Genomic DNA, 22,495 nt, shown 5'->3' with positions numbered 1-22,495 from the left:
ATATTTCTGTTTAGGAAATCTTCTGCTCCATTTTGCACTCTAAATCTATCACACTATTTGGGAATATATTAAATGGGTGTGTTTAAACATTTTAAATTCTACTTTATGCCTATGTATAATAAAAGCGTTCATTTTGCTAGAGGATTTATGTGCATAGATTATCACATGATTGTTGAACAATTAATGGCAACTTTATTAAAAATATTCCTGTTGCCTAGAGATATAACGTAGATGCCTAAAAGTATCTCTATACATTTTTTATTGAACAGTTGAAGGATAGATGTAAATTTGTTTCTTCCTATGAAAAAAATTAAATGTGTAGAAGGCCCAAAGGAAAGAAGTATCCTTTTTCTTTTCATCTTGGCTGGTACTCTTCAGGAAGAACATCCTGGAATTCCCTGGGAATGGTTCCCAGGAGTGACTGAAGCGGAGAGGGTGGCGTGTGTGAGGCAGCGGAAATGCTTGTTCCCGTCCGGTTCCTCACTCTGGCTGTCACTATTGCTAAGGGATTGCTGGGTGCTCGGCCCCTCCGCTGTGTCCGAGTCTCTCACAAACTGCAAAGAGACTGCAGGAAGGCTTTAAAACGTACTTATTAGTTTTCCAGTGATTAACGGAATCTTTTTTTTTTTGTCTAGGTAATGGGCTTCACATTGTGCATCTTAAACTTACTGAGTCTTAGTCATTTCCTATAATGCATACCAGCAATGTGATTAAAACTAATTTCCATTAGATAAATCTGATTAATTGGATATCAGTTACCCACCCCAGGTAACTTTTTCTCTTCAAAGCAGTAAAAATAACATCTTTACAGAATCTCCCCAAAATGTGTATTGTAAGCCAGTCATCACAGTTACAATGGAATTATATATTCAAGCATTTTATTTGTATCTGAATGTTCAACAGTTGCGGTGAATGGGCAACATAACAAATATGGGGGAATGTTCTGGGTGTAATTTTTTAAATTTTGACACAATTTCCTGTCACACATTATTTCAAAACCTTTAGTATCCCAAAACATTCCTTTTGTTTGTGTTTTCCTTGAATCCTCACCAGATTTCCCTCACTTCCCACAGATTCCATACTGCATTCACTCTTCTTCACATCCAAATCTTTGTTTATCTTCCTAATCCCAGTGGGGGGAAAATGTACCAAACGAACAAACATGTATCAATTAAGTAAAATACAACAAATGTAAATATATGTGCATAAACCCAAGTCTATCATTTCATTCTTTTCTGCTCAATCAGTCAATATATCTTGTATATTTGTCTTTTTTTTTCTACTGCATTAGTCTGGGCCTCTTTTTATGTGCCCATATTACTAAAATAGCTTTTATAGTAATTATAATATCTTAAAAGTGCTTACTTTTAGTAATCAATAAAAATAAGATAGATACTAAAATAAGAGAATGTACAGGAAAATGCTTCTTTGTGAAAGCGGGGGAATGAGCACTTTCTTAGTGTCCAATGTGTCCATAAGCATACACTTTACTAGTATTTAAAGGATCCATAGCACACACTTTACTGATGTTCTAGAAAGCTCCAGTGCAATCAACAAATGCAAAGGATTTTATTGTCAACAAGCCAGTGAAACTATTTGTCTCATTTTCCAGCTTATGTGGTGTTTAGCCTGCATGTGGTCTCTTTCCCTGGAGAAGGGGTGAGAAAGACCAGCAATAGCATATATGATTGCACATGGAAGCCCAAGAATGTTTGGCATAAGAGGCAGTGCTCTATTTATATTATGAGATGTATTCTAATTTTAATACAAAAATAAATAATCAACATTGTTTAAAATGAACATTTTAATGTACTTTTATAATTAATATTTGTGGCTCAACCACTATGAAACTCAGATTATTATTAAAAGGAAATTTTCTGTCTTTTTTTATACTAATTCAGGATCTTGCAGATCTTTTACAATTTCTGCTTTGAGATCAGGTGGTGCTTTTGTATTAAAATTGCAGGTTTCTGTCAAAAATGCCACAGCAGATCTCCATTTTCATAACACCATCAGATAAGCCCCTGTTGGACAGAAGATCGTAGCACTCATACTTACTCCCCAAATTGTCCAGTGTCTGAGTGAGACCAGTCGGTCTGACATGCTGGAAGAGGTCATCATAGTTTGTCCCAGCAACTGCTTCCTGACACAAGAATAACAAGAAACTTGGCCATCACAGCTAAGAGACTATGGAAGAGTTTTAGGGTAATTGGGAAGTTTTTTACACCATCTAATCATATTGTTACTGAACAAAGGGTCCGAGGGGTGGGGGCAATACTTGGCCCACCGAGGGATGCCAAAAACTACTTCAGAAAACAGGGGCCCCTCCCAAGGACGATACACTAATATCTATAGGGCTCTTCTGTCCGCCGCCAATTGGAAAGACATCTCTTAATGCCAGAGATTTGTGAAAAGGAAACAAAATGTTTATTTAATGCTATTCAGGCCTAATGCCTTCCTTAAAATATTAAAGTCTTTAAGGGTATACACCTACATACATACACACACACACACACACACACACAGCGCTCCCCTCTCCCACTGTCCCAACTCCGGGTACCGTAAATCAGGAAAAGAGCACACGTCCGTTTTTCAGGTCGCTGGCATGTGAGCTGTGTCGCCTGCCTGTCCAGGCAGGATCTCCAAGTAATCCAAAGTCATGCAGCACCTTCCACTGGCAAGAGTTCTTTGTACCAAGTTCCAGTCAAAGTCTCTCCTGCTTTCCAGGCCACTCGGCCAAAGGGAGCGCGCCGAAGCTGCGTGGGCCTCTTCTACCAAAGCCGCACTCCACCAAAAGCGCGCGTCTTTCTTCTTCACCCGGCCGCAAGGATCTCCACTCTGGCAAAGCTGCGTGGTCTTCCCTTTCACCTGGCCAAGAGGAGGTCTGCACTCTGCTGAAACCGCATGGCTCTCCCTCCTAATGGCTACAGGGGTCTACATCTTTCCAAAACAGCGTGGCTCTCCCCCTCACCTGGCGAAGAGGGGGTCTTCACTCTGCTAAAGCCACATGCCTCTCTCGAAGGCACTCTCTCAGAGAAGCAGCCCCAGTTCCAGCCTGGTTTTTCCGCCACTCCCTTCTCCCTGGCCCAAAACTTGGCCACAGCTATTTAACATATCTATGAAACCAGTTAAAGGTTATAGGTATGTTAAATACCATTCCAGAGGTTAGCCGCAAAACTGTTGCTATGCAAAATAGCTCTCAATGGCCCTGCTCCATTTGTCCCTTCCCCCAACTGACACCTTGGGGGGGGGGGTGTGAGGATATCTTAATATTTCCTCCAATATTCCTGTACACTTTGAGTTCTGGACACCGTTCCAAATCTTTCCTGGGCACCCCCCCTTTGGCTGCACCCTGTATCAATATGAATAAAGTCCCACTTCTGAAATTCTTTTTTCTCCATCATACTATTTTGGTATTCAGATGATGTCTCCTACGCCAAGCAAACTTCATGTTGTTGAGGTTTAATGATTTGGCTACAAACTCTTTGTATCTGGTGATTTGTTCAGCCCTTGGTTCGACAGCTTCATTGTTGATATAAACTCCTCAGTATTGAGCTTGCGCTTTGGGGAGAATTTGAGTGTCCATTTCACTTGCACCTCTCTCCAATGCTTAGAACCTTAATTTTTTATTTTTTTTTAATCTCCAATCCTTGCTGTTATGCCTGGAAGCTTCTTGTTCATAGGTTCCTGCATGCACTGGTATTCTGTGGATGGAACCATTGAAAAACCTTTGAAAAGATACAACAAATCCATCATGAACAGAAAACAAGCTCCTCATGACAGATGCCATGTCTGGTTTTCTCTGCAATTGCTTCTTAACAGGTCTCCCTGTCTCTAGTGTATAATCTTGCCAATTTATTTAGCATGGCTAATTCAATTCCCCTCTATCATCTTGGTTATTTCTTTGCTTAAAAACTGACAGTCCTGTTATTTGTTTATGAAAATGAAACTCTCCAGCCCTTCTACCTTAGAGTCAAATACTGAGTTCTGGCCAGTGGAATGCGGGCAGAGGCAAAGTCCCTGTCTTCATGCCTGGACCACAAAACCTCGTGCACCAACTGGCCATAGGCCTTCCATCTTCCACCATTTTCTGGCTGAATGGACGAGACCCAGAGGAGAAGTTTGAGGTAATAGTAGATGGAAGAACCAATATAGATAAAAGAGATTAGGGTCCCTGAATGACTTCATGGTCGAGAGCTCTTTGTCCCCAGATTCCGCTTCTGCCATTGCACTCCTGTGGCAGCAAAAAAGAGCATCCCATTGCGTGAAGAGAGTGGGGCTTTGGGGGGGTTCCTTGTTGAACGTTAGCCAGTCACCCTAATATGTATCAGGTTTGCAATAGCAGTGTTGTCTGTGCCAATCAAGATCAATGAAGTTGTTGGGAGTTTAATGTGTGGATTTAGGACTTTTTTGTATATAGCTTTTTCATGAGTCCCATCATTTTTGCACTATCATAAAGTAAAACCATCATGAGTTGAGGACCTATCTGTTGTTTTTTTAAAATAATTTTTAAGCAAGTAGTTTTTAATTTTGCTTTGGAGCATTTGATGATAGTATCTATTCATTTGTTCATTCATGTCTGCTACAAACATTCATTTAGCCTGGTGTTGTCCCAGGTACTGTGCTTATATGAAGAAAAAAGATTATATCTTCAATTAAGAAAACTTAATAGATTATATTACAATTTTACCTTGACCCCATTCACTCCCTAGACGTTGTGCTCAGTATAAAACCTCAATACTATGGCTCCTCTAGAACCCCAGGTGATTAGAATCTCATTATCAGGCCTTATCTGAGACTCCCAGAATTGTTCTTGTGCCTGATTGTTTCTAAAGTTTGTTGCTATTGAGGGTTTTTTTTCTTGTTTGTTTGTTGGGGTTTTTTTCCATTATTGATTCTGAAGAAAGAATTTTCTTTTAATGAATTTCCGTCCTTGTACAGAATCAATATAGATTTTCTTTTGTAAGCACCCATTACTTTAGGCTTTGATTTTCCTGGCTTGAGTGCTTTGATGGCAATACCATGGTATAGAAAGTGCCTCCTATAACTTTTGGCAGTTGAATTTTGGAGTCAGTTAACTAGGTCCAGTGGAGTCTGGGGAAGGAAATCACACTTCCTGACACAGTTCAGCACTTACGCAGTATGTCATTCACAGCCATTTCTCTTTGCAGTCATCCTTCACCCTGTCATCTGATAAAGTCTGTCTGTTACCTGGGGCCAGAAAACTGACCTTTGCTAGCTCACCACTTCGGATTTCACATTTTGGAGAAAATACAGGGATGGGAACCATGGCTCTTGACACTTTATTTTAAAATCTTGTTTTGCTTCCTAATAGCACCTGTGGTTCATTCTTCACATTTCCTGCAATAAGAAAAAAATGTATGCCAAAAGCTTTAGCTTTCACTTCTTAGTTACTTAACATAAAAAGCTGACGCAGGAACTCACTCACAGGTGAGCCTTGTCAATGCCATTCCTTGGTGTGTGTAAGAGTGTTTAGCAATCTCTCATAATATACTTCCAAACCTTTCTGAGTGTGTGGTGGTTGAGATATGTGAGAAAGATGTAGAGAGAGAGAAAAAGGGAATGAAAAGAAGTCTTATGTTTGATTCTTGAGTCTGGCTCTGGAACCAGACCTGAGAGTGCTAGGAACCAGCCACTGCAGACGGCTGACCTCTAACCTCTTTGTTTCTCCTGCACTTCAGCAGCTCAGTAAGATGATGACACTCACATCATTGCATTTTCATTAGCTGTTTATATTTTCTTCCATGCTTGAAGGAAAGGGCAATGTACTACTCATCTTTGAATCCTGAAACAAACGTCACTAACTTTTGGTGACTATGGGAATGGCTAAGTGAAGTGACCTTTACATCTGACCATCAATATGGAACAACAGGGTAATGGAATCCAGCTGTAGACTTCATTGCTGTATAACTCCTGATTTCCCATCTAGGCTTTTTGTAAAACAGGGTAGGGAAGGCAGAAACTTAGTACAGAGAAAGAGGAGTAAAGGATAGAGAAGTGTAAACGGGGAGGGATGAGTAAAAAAGTTACTCATTAAACTAAAGAGAAGATACAGAAAGGTGAGAAGAGATAGGACTTATAGATGGGAATAGAGAAAAAGCTATAAAAGAGGTTAAAATGTTGGTGGAAGCAGCCAGTAAGCATCCAGGAACATAGTCAAGCGGTTCTCTGACCCACCTAACAGGCTGTTGTGAGGATATGGGATAGTAAACCTCGGAGTTTCTCAGAGGGGAGCTGCTCTATGGATAAGAAAGTCCCATTATTCTGTAACATTATTTTCCTTTCACGTTGGGTGGATGTACTTGTGACAGTTGGAGTCTCCTTTCAGCCAAATAGCTCCCATATGCTACATAATGCTGCTGCTGATTAAAATCCTATGGAAGATTCAGGCTGTATCTGGAGCAAGAGCAGTGTGAATTCGATTTATCAGTCTTCTGGGGAAGCAAAGATAATCAAATTTCCCCCTTCAGCAACTTTGGGACCAAGCCATTTGCCGAGATGACAATGGATGTGAGTCATATACTTTCAGTTTGTACACCTGCTGCCTGTTAATCACAAGTTTCTGACATTTTGTGGGGTTTCTTTTTTTCCTACTCACATCTTGTGGGCTTTGTCATTTAAAGGCAAGAGTATTTTTGCGAAAACTAGTTACAGAAACATGCACGTAAAATTAGGGACATCTGTAGGGAGACAAAGTTATAGGTGATGTGAGGAAAAACACAATCTTTCCTCAGAGAAATCTGGGTTCTAATGGGATTTTTAATTTATTAGTATGTGAACTGGACAAGTGATTTAAGCCCTCTGAGCTTTGGTTCCCTCACCTGTAAAATGGGAGTAATGATACCTATATCAGAGTGCTGCCTTGTGGATTAAATTACATAATTTATGCTTGGCTGTTCATTCTAGAAAAATCTGGGTAGTGAAAGCTGCAAAGAACCCTCGGCGCACACTCTCCATTCAAATCCCTGGGCCAAGCTTTAATTTGACATGGCTTCTAGCAGCCTAAGGCCTGGTATTTTGGGGACAACCAAGTCCCCTTTGAACCCCCTGTCTGGAAAAGCTTAGAGATGCCAGAAGAATGTACTGCTGGTATAGCCCACACCTGATCTCACTTCCTTAGAACATTTACTTAAAAAGGTTTACAACTGTGAATCCGTTCTCTAATGGATTAAGATGTATATGTGTCTCCTCCAAGTAAGAAGTGTGTTTCTTGAGGATCTGAAAGCCATTCCTCTGAGATGTAATCATGGAGAAGGCCAGGGCCTCTGCCTTCCTGTCTCCCTGGAAGGATAAGGTCAGTCACCTCCCGCTGGCAGGCAGCTGCCCTGTTTACACTGACCTGCCCTTGGTAGCGTCCCTGCTTACAGCCCTTCCCCACACGTTTTTTTAAAAACCCCCACTAACCTCTGTGCCAATCAGAATAGAGCTCAACTCTTTTCCTTACTATTAGTTCTAACTAATGTCTAGCTTCATTTAAGTTTGAAGTGTAGAGACTGGTTTTTTGCTAACATCTCCCAAACCCCTACTCCTACATCTCCTTCCAAAAAGAAGGGAAAGTTTTGTTTTTGTTTTTGTTTCCTTTTATGAAGGAGAGAGTGAGGCTGACTTTTGTCAGGAAAAGTCATGGGAAGAAATTAGAAAAATGTGGGAAGTTTATCTTTTTTTTTGACTCTGCTTCTGGGAAATAGGCCTGAGGTCCACTTTCTGCCCATAACTTTTTCAAAGGTCAGAAATATAACTTAAATAAGATTTCATTATTTTTAGCTTAAACCAAAATGGAATTTAACATGGGTTCTGCTTTAGGTAAGGCTGGATGCAAAGATATAAAGGGTGGAATTAGGACTGTTTCTTCATCTAGATCACGCTGTCTGATAAAACGCTTTGTGTTAAAAGAAAAGCTCTATTTCTGAACTGTTCAATATGATAGCCCATATGACTCTTGAGCCTTTGAAGGGAGGCTATTAGAAACTGAGGAGACGCCACATGTGGCCGGTGGCACCATTGTCAGAGGGCACAACTCTAAATTGTGCTGTGCTTGTCTCTTCTTGGCTTTATTCTCAGGCTGTCTCCACGTACTGTCAAGATGGCTTCTGGCAGCTCCAGACTTGGCTGGTCCTTAAAGATTATGATCTCACAGAAAGCATCTTTTCTTTGGCAGCCTTTTCAACCCTTGAGGGGGATTCTAATTGGCCTTTCTTAGGTAAGTCAAGACAGACACTCTCCTGCTCCTGCCTGCGTCACATCCTGTTGTGGGCTATTAAATTCAGTGCACTTCCAGGACTGCTCTGAGTTCAGGAGGAATAGTTATCAAGTGGTGGTTTAAGCAGAAATTGAAGGACTTTTCAATCTCTTGTGATCATAGTGACAAATAGTAGTGGAATGTTTACGATATGTTGCCTCGTTTAGGAAAGCCATCGAGTCTTTGCTGTACTTCAGATGAATATGGTAAAAAGAAAGGGGGCTAAAATTTGACTTTGTAATGATATAGTCCTCAGTGAGAATTTGAGAAATGTTGCAAGTATGTCAGGAGATTGAGTCTTATCTAAAGAAGACTAAGAATCCTGCATCACCAATTCAAAAGAACCCATGCACCCCAATGTTCATAGCAGCATTATTTACAATAGCCAAGTGCTGGAAACAGCCTAAGTGCCCATCAATAAATGAGTGGATCAAAAAACTGTGGTACATTTCTACTATGCAGCAGGAAGAAAGAAGGAGCTGCTACCCTTTGCGACATTAGGAATGGAAATGGAGAACATGATGCTAAGTGAAATAAGCCAGGCAGGGACAGAAAAGTACCATATGATTTCACCTTTAACTGGAACCTAATCAACATAAGAAACAAGCAAGCCAAATAGAACCAGAGATTTGGAGATAAAGAACAAAATGACAGTGACCAGAGGGGAGGGTGGGGGGATAACAGTGGCAAGAAGGGGAAGGGTCAGTAAGGAACACAAGTACAGGACTCATGGACACGGGCAGTGGAGGGGAAGGGGCAGAGGAAAGCAATGGGGGAAAAGGCAAGACAACTGTAACTAAACAACTCCAAATTAAAAAAAAAAGAAAACTTATTGGTAGCTATAAGTTAGATAGTCGTGATTATAAATTTACAGGTGGATAGGCCCTATGAACAGCAGAGACAAAGACTAGGACCCATAGGCTCCATCATTTCATTCTAACAGCCTCAAGTCCATGCCTTCCAGGTGACCATGTGGATTAGAGGTAGAGGAATTTGTGGCATGATTGGCTGAGGACCCTCCCATTCTCTGAAGAACTCACATGTCCATGTTTTTGGCCTTCCTTCAGGAAGTTAATGTTCAACTGCTTTACAACAAAACCAATTTATATCCATGAGTTATTTTAATAATATATAGGGCAGTGTCTTGTCAAAATATTCTCACACACAATTATAGTTATTTGTACACATAAGTTTGTTTAGTTAGGTCATGTGAAGATGGTTTATGGAGATTTTTCTGCATGCTGAATGAATAATGGGCCAGGAAAAAGGTTGTGGGCCTAATTCAAGATCGATTGTGTCAACATGTCTGAGAACAAAACTGTAGCTGTTAACAAGCCTGAAATCTTGAGAGAAAGAGAATTTTTCAGCTCTAGGCCACTGAGAATAAGAGTACATTGTTTTGCAAGGCATCCACGGTTTAAATTTGTGAGAGCTTTTGCACTTTAAGTCTCAACTCTTTTGCCAGGTCATATGTCTCTGAGACATATGACACACACATCTTGCTTGAGACCAAGTTCTTTTCTCTAGACCACCAGGCCTCTTTCCTCACACATGGATCAAAACCTGGGGAGCTGACCATTGGCCCCTCTACCTCATGACCTAAAACTGTGTAGAAAATTTTAAGTTTGCAAATTCCAAATGTGAACATCTCAGAGGTCAAGTTTTTCAAACTTACAATCACTTCACAAAACGACAATACATGAACCAGCCACTTAGATCTCTGTTCCTTACTTAGATTTGTTTACTAAGGAAAATTATGGCAACTGCTGTGACTTCTGAAAGTCCAACCTCAGCATTTGAGAGCATTTAGTACCGAGCCAAGTGGTAGTGCAGTAAACTCATTTGGAGTAAGATATTTAAAGAAGAAAGTAGCGCCATATGTCATCAGCTGGCATGATTCAACTTGCAAATCACAGGTTGGCAAGAGCTAGTTGGCAGCAGATGGCTGAACTCTTCTGTGCTTCAGACCCCAGGCCTACCCCTTCCCATTCTGTGTTGGAAATCTAATTAAAAACCTTTTCATCACCATCAGATTAATTATAAACAAGCCTGTTTGTCTGGTAGGAAACTGACCTGTGTTTAACAACCTTCTCCCAAACCTTCCATTTTCCAAGATTTTTAAGATTTTTTTTCCTAAGGTCATTTATTCAAACTAAATACCCCTAATCTTTATGTCTCAAATCCTGTGAGCCAGATATGAGTTACTTATTTACTATTTAGGACTTAAATTGCTACTAATTCAAGAATACTAGCTAATATAATTTCAATACTTCTAGTTCATCTGAAAAATTCACTGAATGACAACTTGATCTTATCAAGGATAAGCACAGACTACTATACAGTGAAGAATTCAGTGCCCATGAATTCAACTGTTTATATCAAATGGACAAATACCTTAAATGATACAGATTGTCAAGGATTGCTCAAGAAAAATAAGTAAACTGACTAGATCTATAGATTTCTCAAGACAGATCTGTATCTCTATATAGTGCAGATATTTATCTCTTAAGCAACCTGCCCTTCTCTCCAGAGAAAGACACTCTCTCATCTCTCTCTCCATAGCTATTCCCTTTAAACAACATTCTTGAGAACTAGTATGAAACAAAGAGGCCCATGGGGAATTGTCTCCTGACAGGATTGAGACATGTCATAGATGGCTGAATGCATGGCAGCTCCATTTTTGTGTGTGTGTCTTTTGTGTCATGAGATTATCAACAGAAGCCATGAGACTATCAACAGAAGCCATGAGACTCTTTGGTCAGAGACGAAGGACAGGTTCTTATAGCAGGAGCGGTAGGCAGCGTAACATAGCATAACTTCCTAACTCCTCTTCCCCACACACTGCCAGGTAAAGGTCCACTGAAGCAGTGGCAGCTCACACCTGCATGCACAGGGGGCTGTGTAATCCCCTGACTTAATTCTCAGCATTTGGTTTCTAAGAATTGCCCTGAGAGAAGAGAATGGCCAACAGAATGCTTGCACACCTCTCCCTGGTTCCAGTGTCTCTTCGATCCTGGCTCCTCAATTTCTAGTAGCTTCAGCCATCCTCAATGCTTTCAATCAAAAGTTGCTTTATTTTTTTATATGGCTTTTCTATGTTTTCCTAAGAGAAGTATCGGTTTCTGTGAGTAATTCCACCTTAGCTGCTTACAAGATGGAATTGTATCTTGGAATATCTCAGCTACACTTGGAATTATATCGTATGCTAGTTATGGTTTGTTTATTTTCCATCTTCTTCTCTAGGCATATGAACTCTGTGAAATCAGGTGACTTTGGCTTTTTTTTGCAGTGAATCCCCAGTGCCTTGTAAAGCACATGGCAATTGGTAGGCATTCAATAATATTAAATAAATACTCAGCCAATTCATTTAGGTGAAAAATAATAAAACCATAATTTAAAAAGTTTTTGTGTGGCCCTGGCTGGTGTAGCTCAGTGGATTGAGTGCAGGCCTGCGAACCACACAATCGCGGTTCAATTCCCAGTCAGGGCACATGCCTGGGTTGCAGGCCAGTTCCCGGCAGGGGACACACCAGAGGCAACGCTACATTGATATTTCTCTCCTCCTCTTCTTCCCTTTCTCTCTAAAGATAAATAAATAAAATCTTTAAAAATTTTTAAAAAATGAAAAGTTTTTGTGTGGATGCCTATTGACATATCTAGTAGTGTCTACTTCTATTTATATCTCTGTCAAAATATATTTCTCAGTCAAAATAGTTTATATTTTTAGCACATAGGCTTATTAATACACAGACATGACTTTAGTTAGGAGGAGATGCATGAATATTCTATGAGCTTGGAAATAGTTACTTTTTTCTCTATAACCTAAAAGGTGGTATAAATAAATAAAGATTCTTTTATGCACACATCCTGTTTCTTCTCTTCTTCGTAACATCCTTTTAACCCTGCAGCTTCATCCCTGCTGCTTTTTTCCTCTGATCAAAAACTGTGCCCATTTTGGTTAAAAAGTCACCTTTGTAGAAAGTCTTCTGAGATTTTTTCCTGGTGACTTGATTACTCTCATCTCTGTGCTCTGACATAGCTCTGTGTAGTTTCCTACATAGAAGAAACCTACCAGTACACATCTGGTACAGCCCTTATTACATTGTCTTTTAGTTCATTGCTTTCATACGTGGGTTTCTACCTGATTTCCAAGCTCTTTTTATCCTTGTATCCTCAGTACCTAGCACATGGTGAGACACACAGAAATATCTTGGAAAATTTGGTTAGATGCTTTATTAAGTTTAGGATGTTATCTGTTGTGGGTGTATGTCTATCTGTAAAAGACAACAACAAAGTGGATCTTAGTTTGGAATTTTGGTTAGCAATCAGCAGTATATAGCAGCCACTGGGTAGAGCGTAGGGAGGACTTCCTACAGCTACTGGACTCTATTACTCTATTTATTCCTACACTTAACACATGCCAAGTTTTTTTTTTTTTTTGTAAATACTATCCTTGGTAACAGTCTTGACTTTCAGGAAGAAGGATAATGGGCACCATTTAGATGGTATAATTTTAAGAGAACTGATGAGATTTTCCTCTCTCTTACTCTCCTGTATTTGGGTTTGAAATTCCATGTAGTGAGCTATCACTGTGTGTTATGCTGTGAAGTAATTTTAAAACAAAAATATTTTCATGTAGGGACATAGATTAGTTCATTAACAAATAATTTTTCTTCACGATAGAGAAAAGATGGTCAAGTGAAACTATGCATGCTGGGACAGGGGCATGAGTGCAGAAAGGACGGACAGAGGATAATGAATGGGGGACACCAGAGACCAAGGGTGCACTATTGAGACTTTGTCAAAAATTTAATCTTTCTTTGAGATGGTATTTTTATATTGTATTTTCCTAATCTGCTATGAAAAGATAATGCAAATAATGTTCTAAGCATTTTTAAAGTGTTTTTTTATTGGACTATTATATTATTATCCAGATGTTGAAAAAATTGGAATTTTAAAAGCATATGAGGGTCATTGAATATGAGAACAAGTTTACAGAGAGATGAAAATATCCTAATATTTTTGGTTTTGATTTAACTATTTAAATCATGTATGAATATAGGCATTCCACTCTATTTTGCCCTTATCAACAGTAAATGGTAAGAATTATAATGGCTTTAACATAAACACTTCAGTTTTCTATATATTTTGGTTTATTTTTCATAGGTTGATGGCGGAGTAAGTATCTCGCACACTGACTATGTCTATTTGGCATCATATTGCCTGATACTTGCAAAAGAATGTACTTTTGTGAAAAGATAGCTATCTCCCACCAGAAATGTTTATAGATAGTAAACATTTCTACCTGTATGTAAAGAATATTTACATACAGGTAAAGGCATAGTGATGCTAGGCTTATTTATGTTGGCCACAGCTGAAATTATATCTACAAGCCTTTTCTTTATATATGCTTACAATATGGAACTATATATTCTGTACATGTGATAGGTTTAAATAATCCTCCCTGTCTGTGAAAAAATATTTGCATTTTTTCACTAAAGTGTTTGTATAGTGAAATGTCACCTCATGCTGGTCTTATAAGATGATTATTATTAAAAAAAAAAGAGAGGTGTTCTGGCCAAGGTGGAGGAGTAGGTAGAGACTGTTCACTTCCTTGCACAGTGAAAAGGAGGATAATAACCAATCTGAATATAATAAACAACCAAAAGCACCAGAAAATCAAACCGCATGGAACTCCAACAACAAAGGAATTAAAGAAAAAATCAACCAGAACAACCAGACTGGTGAAGCTGTGGACTGAGCTGTTGACTCAGAAAAAGCACAGCACAGGTTGGACCTCGGGGGCAGGGCTGGCTGTGGAGCTTGTCAGGCTGCATGGGACGGGCTGACCTTAGGGACTCAGAGCTGACTGTGGACTGCCATGGTTGCAGCGGTAGGAGAAAATTTCAGCCTCAACTACCAGTTCATTGAAAAGTGGGCTAGAGACGAGCAGGCCAGCCACACTGTTCCCTCTCTGGCCCCTTCCCCACAGGCAGCTTCGCAGCAGGGAGGATTGCTCTACCTGGGTGAATCCCTAAGGTCCTACTCCCTTACAACCTATCAGCTGCACCAAGATAAAGAAATAAGGCCTAAATCAAAGAACAGTGCAAAGCCACAGAAAGAGAGCTAAGCGAGGAGGAGATCACTATCTGAGGGAGAATTTAAAGCCCTGGTAATCAAAATGCTCACAGAACTGATTGAGCTTGGTTGAAAAATAAAAAACAACAAACCAAATGAAGGATATCCAAAGTGAAATAAAGAAGAATGTTCAGGGAACCAACAGTGACAGGAAGGAAACCAGGACTCAAAGCAATGATTTGGAACAAAAGGGAAAAATAAACATCCAGCCAGAACAGAATAAAGAAACAAGAATTCAAAAAAGTGAAGAGAGACTTACAAACCTCTGGGACAGCCCGAAATGTTTCAATATCTGAATTATAGAGGTTCCAGAAGGAGAACAACAGCAAGAAATTAATAACTTATTTGAACAAATAATGAAGGAAAACTCCCTTAGTCTGATGAAGAATATAGACTTCCAGAAAGTCCAGGAAGCCCAGAAAGTCTGAAAGAAGTTGGACCCAAAGAGGAACACACCAAGGCACATCATCATTAAGTTACCCAAGATTAAATATAAAGAGAGAATCCTAAAAGAAGCAAGAGGAAAAGAGAGAATTACCTACAAAAGAGTTCCCATAAGGCTATCAGCCGATTTCTCAAAACAAACCTTGCAGGCAAGAAGGAGTTGGAAAGAAATATTTGAAGTCATGAAAGGCAAGGACCTACATCCAAGATTACTCTCTCCAGCAAAATGAACTCCATTTATTCCATTCCATTTAGAATGGAAGGGCAAAGTGCTTCCCAGATAAGGTCAAGTTCAAGGAGTTCATCATCACCAAGCCATCTATGAAATGTTAAAGAGACTTATCTAAGAAAAAGATAAAAAATATGAACAATAAAATGACAACGAACTCACAACTGTCAACAAATGAACCTAAAAAAAAGGAAAACAATGAAAACAAAAACTAAGCAAACAACCAGAACAGGAACAGAATCAGAGAAATGGACATCACATGGAGGGATTTCAGTGAGGAGGGGGAAGGGAGGAATAGCGGGGAAATGTACAGGGAAGAAGAAGCATGGTTAGTAGGCATAAGGTAGACAGAGAAAGATAAAAAATGGTATGGGAAACAGAGGACTCAAAGAACTTATATGTACAACCCATGGACATGAACTAAGGCAGTGGGAATGCTGGAGGTTTGAAGGGGCAGGGTGGAGAGGGGATAGAGGAGGAAAAATTGAGAAAACTGTAATATAACAATCAATAGAAATATTAATTAAAATGCATAACAAATAAAAAAGGATAAGTGTTTGTGAGGTTGTGGAGGAATTGGAAACTGTGCACTGTTGGTGAGAATATAAAATGGTACAACCAATGTGGAAAATAGTATGGGGGGGTCCTCCAAAAATTAAAAATGGAATTACTGTATGATCTAGCAATCTCTTTTCTGGGTATCTAGTCAAAAAAATTAAAATCTGGATCTTGAAAAGATATCTGGCCTCCTATCCTCACTGCAGCATCACAGTGAATACAATAGCCAAGATATGGAAACAACCCAAATATCCAAATAGAAAGAGAAAATGTTTTAAGTACTCTTAAACTATTTTTAAGAAGCTAAATTTCCTAGTATATCTTCTTACCACACACACACTCCCCAAGCAAAATAACACAAGGAAACTTTTGAGCTGATGGGTAAAGTTATTAGTTCATTTGTGGTGATGCCATCCCAAACTAATCAAATTGTAAACATTAAATATGTACAACTTTTTGTATATCAATTATACCTCAGTAAAGGTGTAAAAAACAGTAAGAAGAGGATTTGAATAAAAGAGTTTATCTCACAGTGGAACTGTGGAACCACACAATCTGGAAGATGTAGGTGACAACTAGGCCAAGGTCCTTCTGTCATGGCCTGCCCCGGGCTGATGCAGGTGGAGGTGCGGGCAAAAGTGGGTTTCTCATTGTGAGTATGTAGAACACAGAGTTTATTTGTGTATGATTACTTATTAATTACTACTTATACAAATGACTCTGAACCTAGTTTTTCCCACCCTTGTACAGAGCTAGAGCTCGCCTCAGTCCTTGCTCAGTTTCTTGGCTTCCCTGGTGCAGTACATAGGAGCCCAGTCTTCTCCGAGCCCCAGGGAAGTGAAGGGTTGGAAGCACAGATTCCAGACGTTGGCTCTTAATACCTTTGTAACCTTAGGTAAGATGTCTGATTCCCAGATTTTGTGTAGTTATCTGTAAACCTGAGGTTTAAAAGCAATACCCACCAATAAGGTTGGAGTGAGGATTTAGATAATGTATACCAAGTAAAACACTAGCAGGTAACAAATATTTAATATATAATAGTTGCTATTATTATTATGGTTAATGTAATAATTTCCCCCTCTTTATAGTCATAGAAAGGAGAGAATTGCCACTTCACTTTCCTAGGGGAAAACTTATGGCAAGTTAGGGGGAGGGCCTCTCTCCTCTCCCTGTTCACACTCACCCATGGATGAAAGACTAGGTAATTTTGTATCAGGAATATTCCATTTCTAATGTGCCCAGCTCAGTTTCTTCTTACTTTTCAGAACCAGTGTGCCCACAGGCATAAATTTCTAGTGTCCTCTCCAGCAAGCTTGCCTCTTGCTATGCCAGTGTTTCATTCAGGATGAATTCTAAACATGCTCATTTAACTGAAGATCTTGAGCCACATTCTGCAGTCAGCTTTATCAGTGGTTGGTGTGATTATTTCATCTCCAACTGTCTTTCTCTATTTGTTTTGAAGTTGAATGTGGAGGCTGAAAGGGTTACTGATTTGTTCTTTAACTCCCCCTAAGTTTTTGTTCTCTAAATTATCCCCTTGTCCTTTAGTGCTGTGAACTGCAGTTATCACTGTGGAATTGCTTTATATATTGAGCCTTAGGCGACGTTTCTCCATCTGCTGGAGGCCCCCTTGCCAGGCAATAACCGTTGTCCCTGTTGGACTGTTCTACAAATGCCCTTGGCCCTTCTCCTGTCACAGCTGCAGGCTGATATGGGAGACGGTGCTGCTCTAGACACTTTCTTAGTGTTTACTACTGCCATTGCCACTGTTGCCATCACAGAGATACGGGTGCCTGGTGGGACCAGCATCAGTAAGGCATCACCATGCCGCATAGGAAGCAGCATCCTTTAGGCCAAGGCACCAGAGATAGGCCAGGGGGCTAAGGTAATTCTCCAAATATGTGCATGTATGCTGTATCTAATCTACCTACGTTGTGAGAATCGTTACTTTTCTGTTACCGTGCAGATTTCACACTGGTCAGATATTCAGATTTCTTCCGTAGAAGCACCCCCACTCATTGAGTATGAACACTTACTCCATCCCTTTGGGGATCTTCTCCTCTATGATGAGAAAACCCCTCCTTCTGATGGTTTAGTTGACAGCTGCAGAAATAAACACCCTGAGCAGAGATGGTGAAGCCGGAAACAGGAGCATATTGTCAGTCACGCAGGGATTTCTTGGCCCATGTTTTGTGCAAACAGCTGTGGCATTTTTAGTTTTCGACTTGGCAGACCTTAGTTTAAATATGCATTGCCAAAAACTATAGCTCGCTTACTGTATCTTTCCTTTTCCAAATTGGAAAAGAAAAAAACAACAACGGTGAAATAAAGAGCTAAAGTGATGTCAATGTGTAGTTGAACTTCTAGCAACTGACACTGTTTACTTATCAGACTCAGATGTTTTGGGGGTGTTCATGTGGCCAGTTCTGTGTATGTGCCTGTATACATTACATATATGTATATGCATTTGCTACATACATACACACATATGTAGCAAATCAGTCAGAAGTTTTAACAGAGTAGATAACCACAAAATTAATGGTTTGTGATGGTTTATTAATGCCTGGGGAGATTACAGGCTTTTAGGTTAAATGTTTAATTCCTTACAAATTTGCAATAAGTATTTATTTCCTTTCTTAAAATTTCTTTTATTAGGTATTTTTAAAATTATTCCCCACAGTTGATTTGTATATATTATTTTAAAAATTGAGAGAGATAACTAATAATACTTAGGACTCGAAAGTCCCCCTTTTTATTGTCATTCTTTTTTTTAATTTAAAAAAATATTGCATTTTCTTCCTTTACCATTTAGTCTACTTGTACCCCCACCCTCCTGCATTCGTGACACTGTTGTCCAGGTCCATCAGACTTTCTCCGTTTAGCTCAGTTCCTCCACCCCTTAACCTCACTCCCCTTTAGCTGTCATACTGCTCTCCAGAGTCTGTCTCTATTTTGCTTGCTAGTTTAGTTTGTTCATTAGATTCCACATATGAGTGAAATCATATGATATTTGTCTTTCTCTGACTGGCTTATTTAACTTAACATAATGTTCTCCAGGTCCATCTGTACTGTTGCAAAAAGCAAAATTTTCTTCTTTTTTGTAGCTGCGTAGTATCCCATAGTATAAATGTACCATAGTTGTTTTATCTGCTCATCTACTGATGGACACTTGGGCTGCTTCCATATCTTGGTGATTATAAATAATGCTGCAATAAACATAGGGGTACATAGTTCTTTTGAATTAGGGTTTTTGGTTCCTTCAGATGTATTCCCAGAAGTAAGATAGCTGGGTCAAAAGGCAGATCCATTTTTAATTTTTTGAGGTATCTCCATCTTGCTTTCCATAGTGGTTGCACCAATCTGCATTCGCATTAGCAGTGCAAAAGAGTTCTTTTCTTTACATTCCCACCAGCACTTATTGTTTGTTGAGTTATTGATGATATTCATTCTGAAAGATGTGAGATAATATCTCATTGAGGTTTTAATTTGCATTTCTCTAATGATTAGTGATGTTCAGCATCTTTTCATACATGTATTGGCCATGTGTATGTTGTCTTTGAAAAAGTGTCTATTCAAGGTCCTTTGCCAATTTTTTAATTGGGTGGTTTGGTTTTATTTTTGGTGTTGAGTTTTGTAAGTTCTTTATAAATTGCAGATATTAATCTCTTATCAGATTTATTGACAAATATGTTCTCATATTCTGTGGGTTATCTTTTTATTTTGTTGTTTTCTTAATCTGAAACTATAGTATAAGACCATAGGAATCAAAATAGCATGGCACTGGCTGAAAAAGCCACACTGAACAATGTAGAGAGCCCAGAAATAAATCCACATTTTTATAGTCAGTTAATATTCAACAGAAGAAGCAAGCACATGCAATGGGGTAAAGATAGTTTATTCAATAAATAGTATTGAGAAAATTGGACAGATATATGCAGAAAAATGAAACTAGACCACCTTCTTACACCACACACAAGAATAAATTCAAAATGGATTAATACTTAAATGTTAGACCTGAAACCATAAAAATCCTAGCAGAAAATATAGGCCACAACATCTTGGACATTGCTTATATAGCAATGTTTTATTGGATATATGTTTCAGGGGAAGGGAAACAAAAGAAAAAAAATAAACAAATGGGACTGCACCATTGATTTTTGGAAATTTAGTTATTGCTGACATAGTTGTCTGTATTAATGAACCTCTTTTTTTATGCCATTGTTTCTCTGTTCTTGTGCACTTTTCATGTTACTATTGATGATACAGGTCAAAATATAAATTTGACCATGTTATAATCCCATGTGTTAAAATTCTTGTTCGCTCCTAATTTTCTACAGAATAAATCTTCCTGCTCTTTCTCTCATCATAAAGAAAGGTCCTTCAATATCTAATGTGAAACTCTTTCCAACCATCTATTGTGGAACTTGCTTTCTTGCCCCCTGCCCTACTTCTCCCCCATCCATTCTTTCACTGGGCATCATTATTCTAATGAAATACTCTTGTTGGAACATATTATGCACCTTCATGCTTCTGAGAATATCCTCATGTTATTTGCATTATTTGGACCACCTATTACCTCCAGATTCTTTCTCCTTGTTTGCTTGGTGAATTCATAATCGTCATCAGGACCCAACACAAACAATGTCTCGTTATCAAATCTTCAAGCAAATTGTACAATATTTCTTTCTTTGAATGCTTGTCATACCAACTAGTCATGAGCTCTTTGGATGGGGATACCACTCTATTTGTCAAATTATTTTCAGTATTTATATGCCCATTTTATTGAGATAAAGGAGAGGAAACAGATGTCTATCTTATTAATAAGGTCTGTCTGGAAAAAGTCCAGCCATTGTTAATATAATGAAAATGGTTTGCATGACATCAATGTCAATGTAACCTGACAGCTAAGAAGAAAGGATTGGAATGTGCATGTATGAACAATGACAACTTCACTGTACTACTCAGTGGGGATGGTAGACATTGTTGAGTGATCATGTGTATTCATAGCATTCAAAATGATTGAGCGAGTAGAGCAATGAATCTGCATCAAATTTTACATTATGCTTGAACATTCCTCCATGGAATCTACTCCGATAATTCAGAAGGCTTTTGGGGACAATGCAACGAGTGCAGCACAGATAAAAGTGTGACACAAACACTTCAAAGATGGCCTAGAATCTGTTGAAAGTGATTCATGTTCTGGCAGGCCTGCAAGAAGCGGAACATCTAATGATGTTGTATGTTTACAGGCTGCAATCAGCTTGTTCCTCGGCTTTTGTTACCGGAGCAGAAGAAGCAACGTGCTTCAGTTGCTAATGACTTGATTCAAACTACTACCAATGAACCAGATTTCTTCACAAAGGTCATGACTTTGAGGGAGACTGAGGTGTCATTGCCCTATATACAATGTAATGTTTCTTGTATCTTGTATCTTCTTCAATAAATGTCTCTATTTTTTATATTACATAGATGGATGCTTTCTGGACAGACCTCACATATAGCTGACTACAGAGATTGCTTTCCCTTTAACCTCACACCAGGTTGAAATTGTTGCAGAGGAACTCAGATTGCGTGAGTGGTGGAGGTCTCTACGGGACCCACTGCTGAGGCATTAGACATAAGAAACTCCCTGACCTAACTGATTGTCAGGTTCAAAGACTCTTGAAAAATTCTGCCTCATCTTCTAGGCTGACCCCCACTGGGTGGTTGCAGAAGCATGCTCTTTTCTCTGTGGCTAAGCTCTGCCCTGCACTGTTGGTCCATGATTAGCTTGAAAGCTCCTGTCTCCTCTCCTCTTTATGGCTCAGTGGTGTGGACTGATGGCATCACCCACTTTGCTCTGAAGAGCTGGTACTCCATCCATGCAGCTTCTAGGTTTCCTTTCTCCTTGATTGATTTCCCAGTCTGTTTTCTCCAGAATAGATCAATAAATTTCTTTTACTTTCATCATGGTCCTATGCATTATATACTATTACTATTCTGATTTATAGATGGGAAAACAATAAAAAGAACCAGGACTCAGACCTGAATATTCTAGTACCAGTGTCGGTGCTCTTAATCAGTGTCCTTTAGAGTCTTTTACATGAGACCTCAGGTGTAAATTGGGAGATGAATTAATATTTTTCATTGCCTACAAGGTGACAGTTATTTTGTACATCTGATATTCATTGAATCACTGAATCTTCCCAACAGAAGTAACAAAGTGATAAAACCATCTTTCAAATCCTGGGTCTCTCACTCTAAAGTAAATGGCCATTTCACTGAATACAACCACTTTCATAGCTTGGATACAAAAAGGAGTATTTGAAGTGCCCTTTGTGCCAGATAGTGTCAATGAAACCAAATACAAGTTTCCCAAGTCAAACTATTGAGTCCTCGATTCTATACCCTCTCCAAGTTAAACACCTGATTTTTTCTAATGAATACCAAAATGGTCCTTAATCTGGTCACTGTTCCAACCTACAATAGACAAGAGAACATTTCCATGACAGTCCCCTTTGGTCCTTTATCTCTCCATCTTGATTTGTCTTTCCTAATGATTCCTTTCATCCTCTCCTGACAGTCACTATTATGATCATCTATACCGTACCCAGTGAGTTTTCATTGATAGTGCCAGTCAGATCAGCTCACATTCCTGTGTGCGGAGCAGCATTGATAACTCTGATGTTCTATTCCTGGCCATGTTGGAAGGAAGCAGGGGGCAAGGCCTGTGGAATAATAGTGTGTATAGAGTCTACCGTAGTGTACACTGATGGCCTAGGCCTTCACATCCACTCACCACTCACTCACTGACTTACCCAGGGCAACTTCTAGTCCAGTCCTGCAAGCTCCATTCGTGGTATACCATTTTCAAATCTTTTATGCCA

General features: G+C 39.2%; 1 pseudogene; it reads right to left on the bottom strand.

The window, feature by feature from the left end:
• Positions 1 to 374: 374 nt before the first annotated feature.
• LOC118999019 (histamine N-methyltransferase-like) lies at positions 375 to 3,790 on the bottom strand (annotated as a pseudogene).
• Between the last annotated feature and the right edge of the window lie 18,705 nt (positions 3,791 to 22,495).

The sequence above is a fragment of the Sturnira hondurensis genome, unplaced genomic scaffold (genome assembly GCF_014824575.4).
Source record: "Sturnira hondurensis isolate 20B ecotype Veracruz unplaced genomic scaffold, ASM1482457v3 Scaffold0014432, whole genome shotgun sequence".
NCBI classification, from domain to species: Eukaryota; Metazoa; Chordata; class Mammalia; order Chiroptera; family Phyllostomidae; genus Sturnira; species Sturnira hondurensis.
The sequence above is the reverse complement of the archived record's forward strand: the minus strand, read 5'-3'. Positions and strand labels throughout refer to the sequence as shown.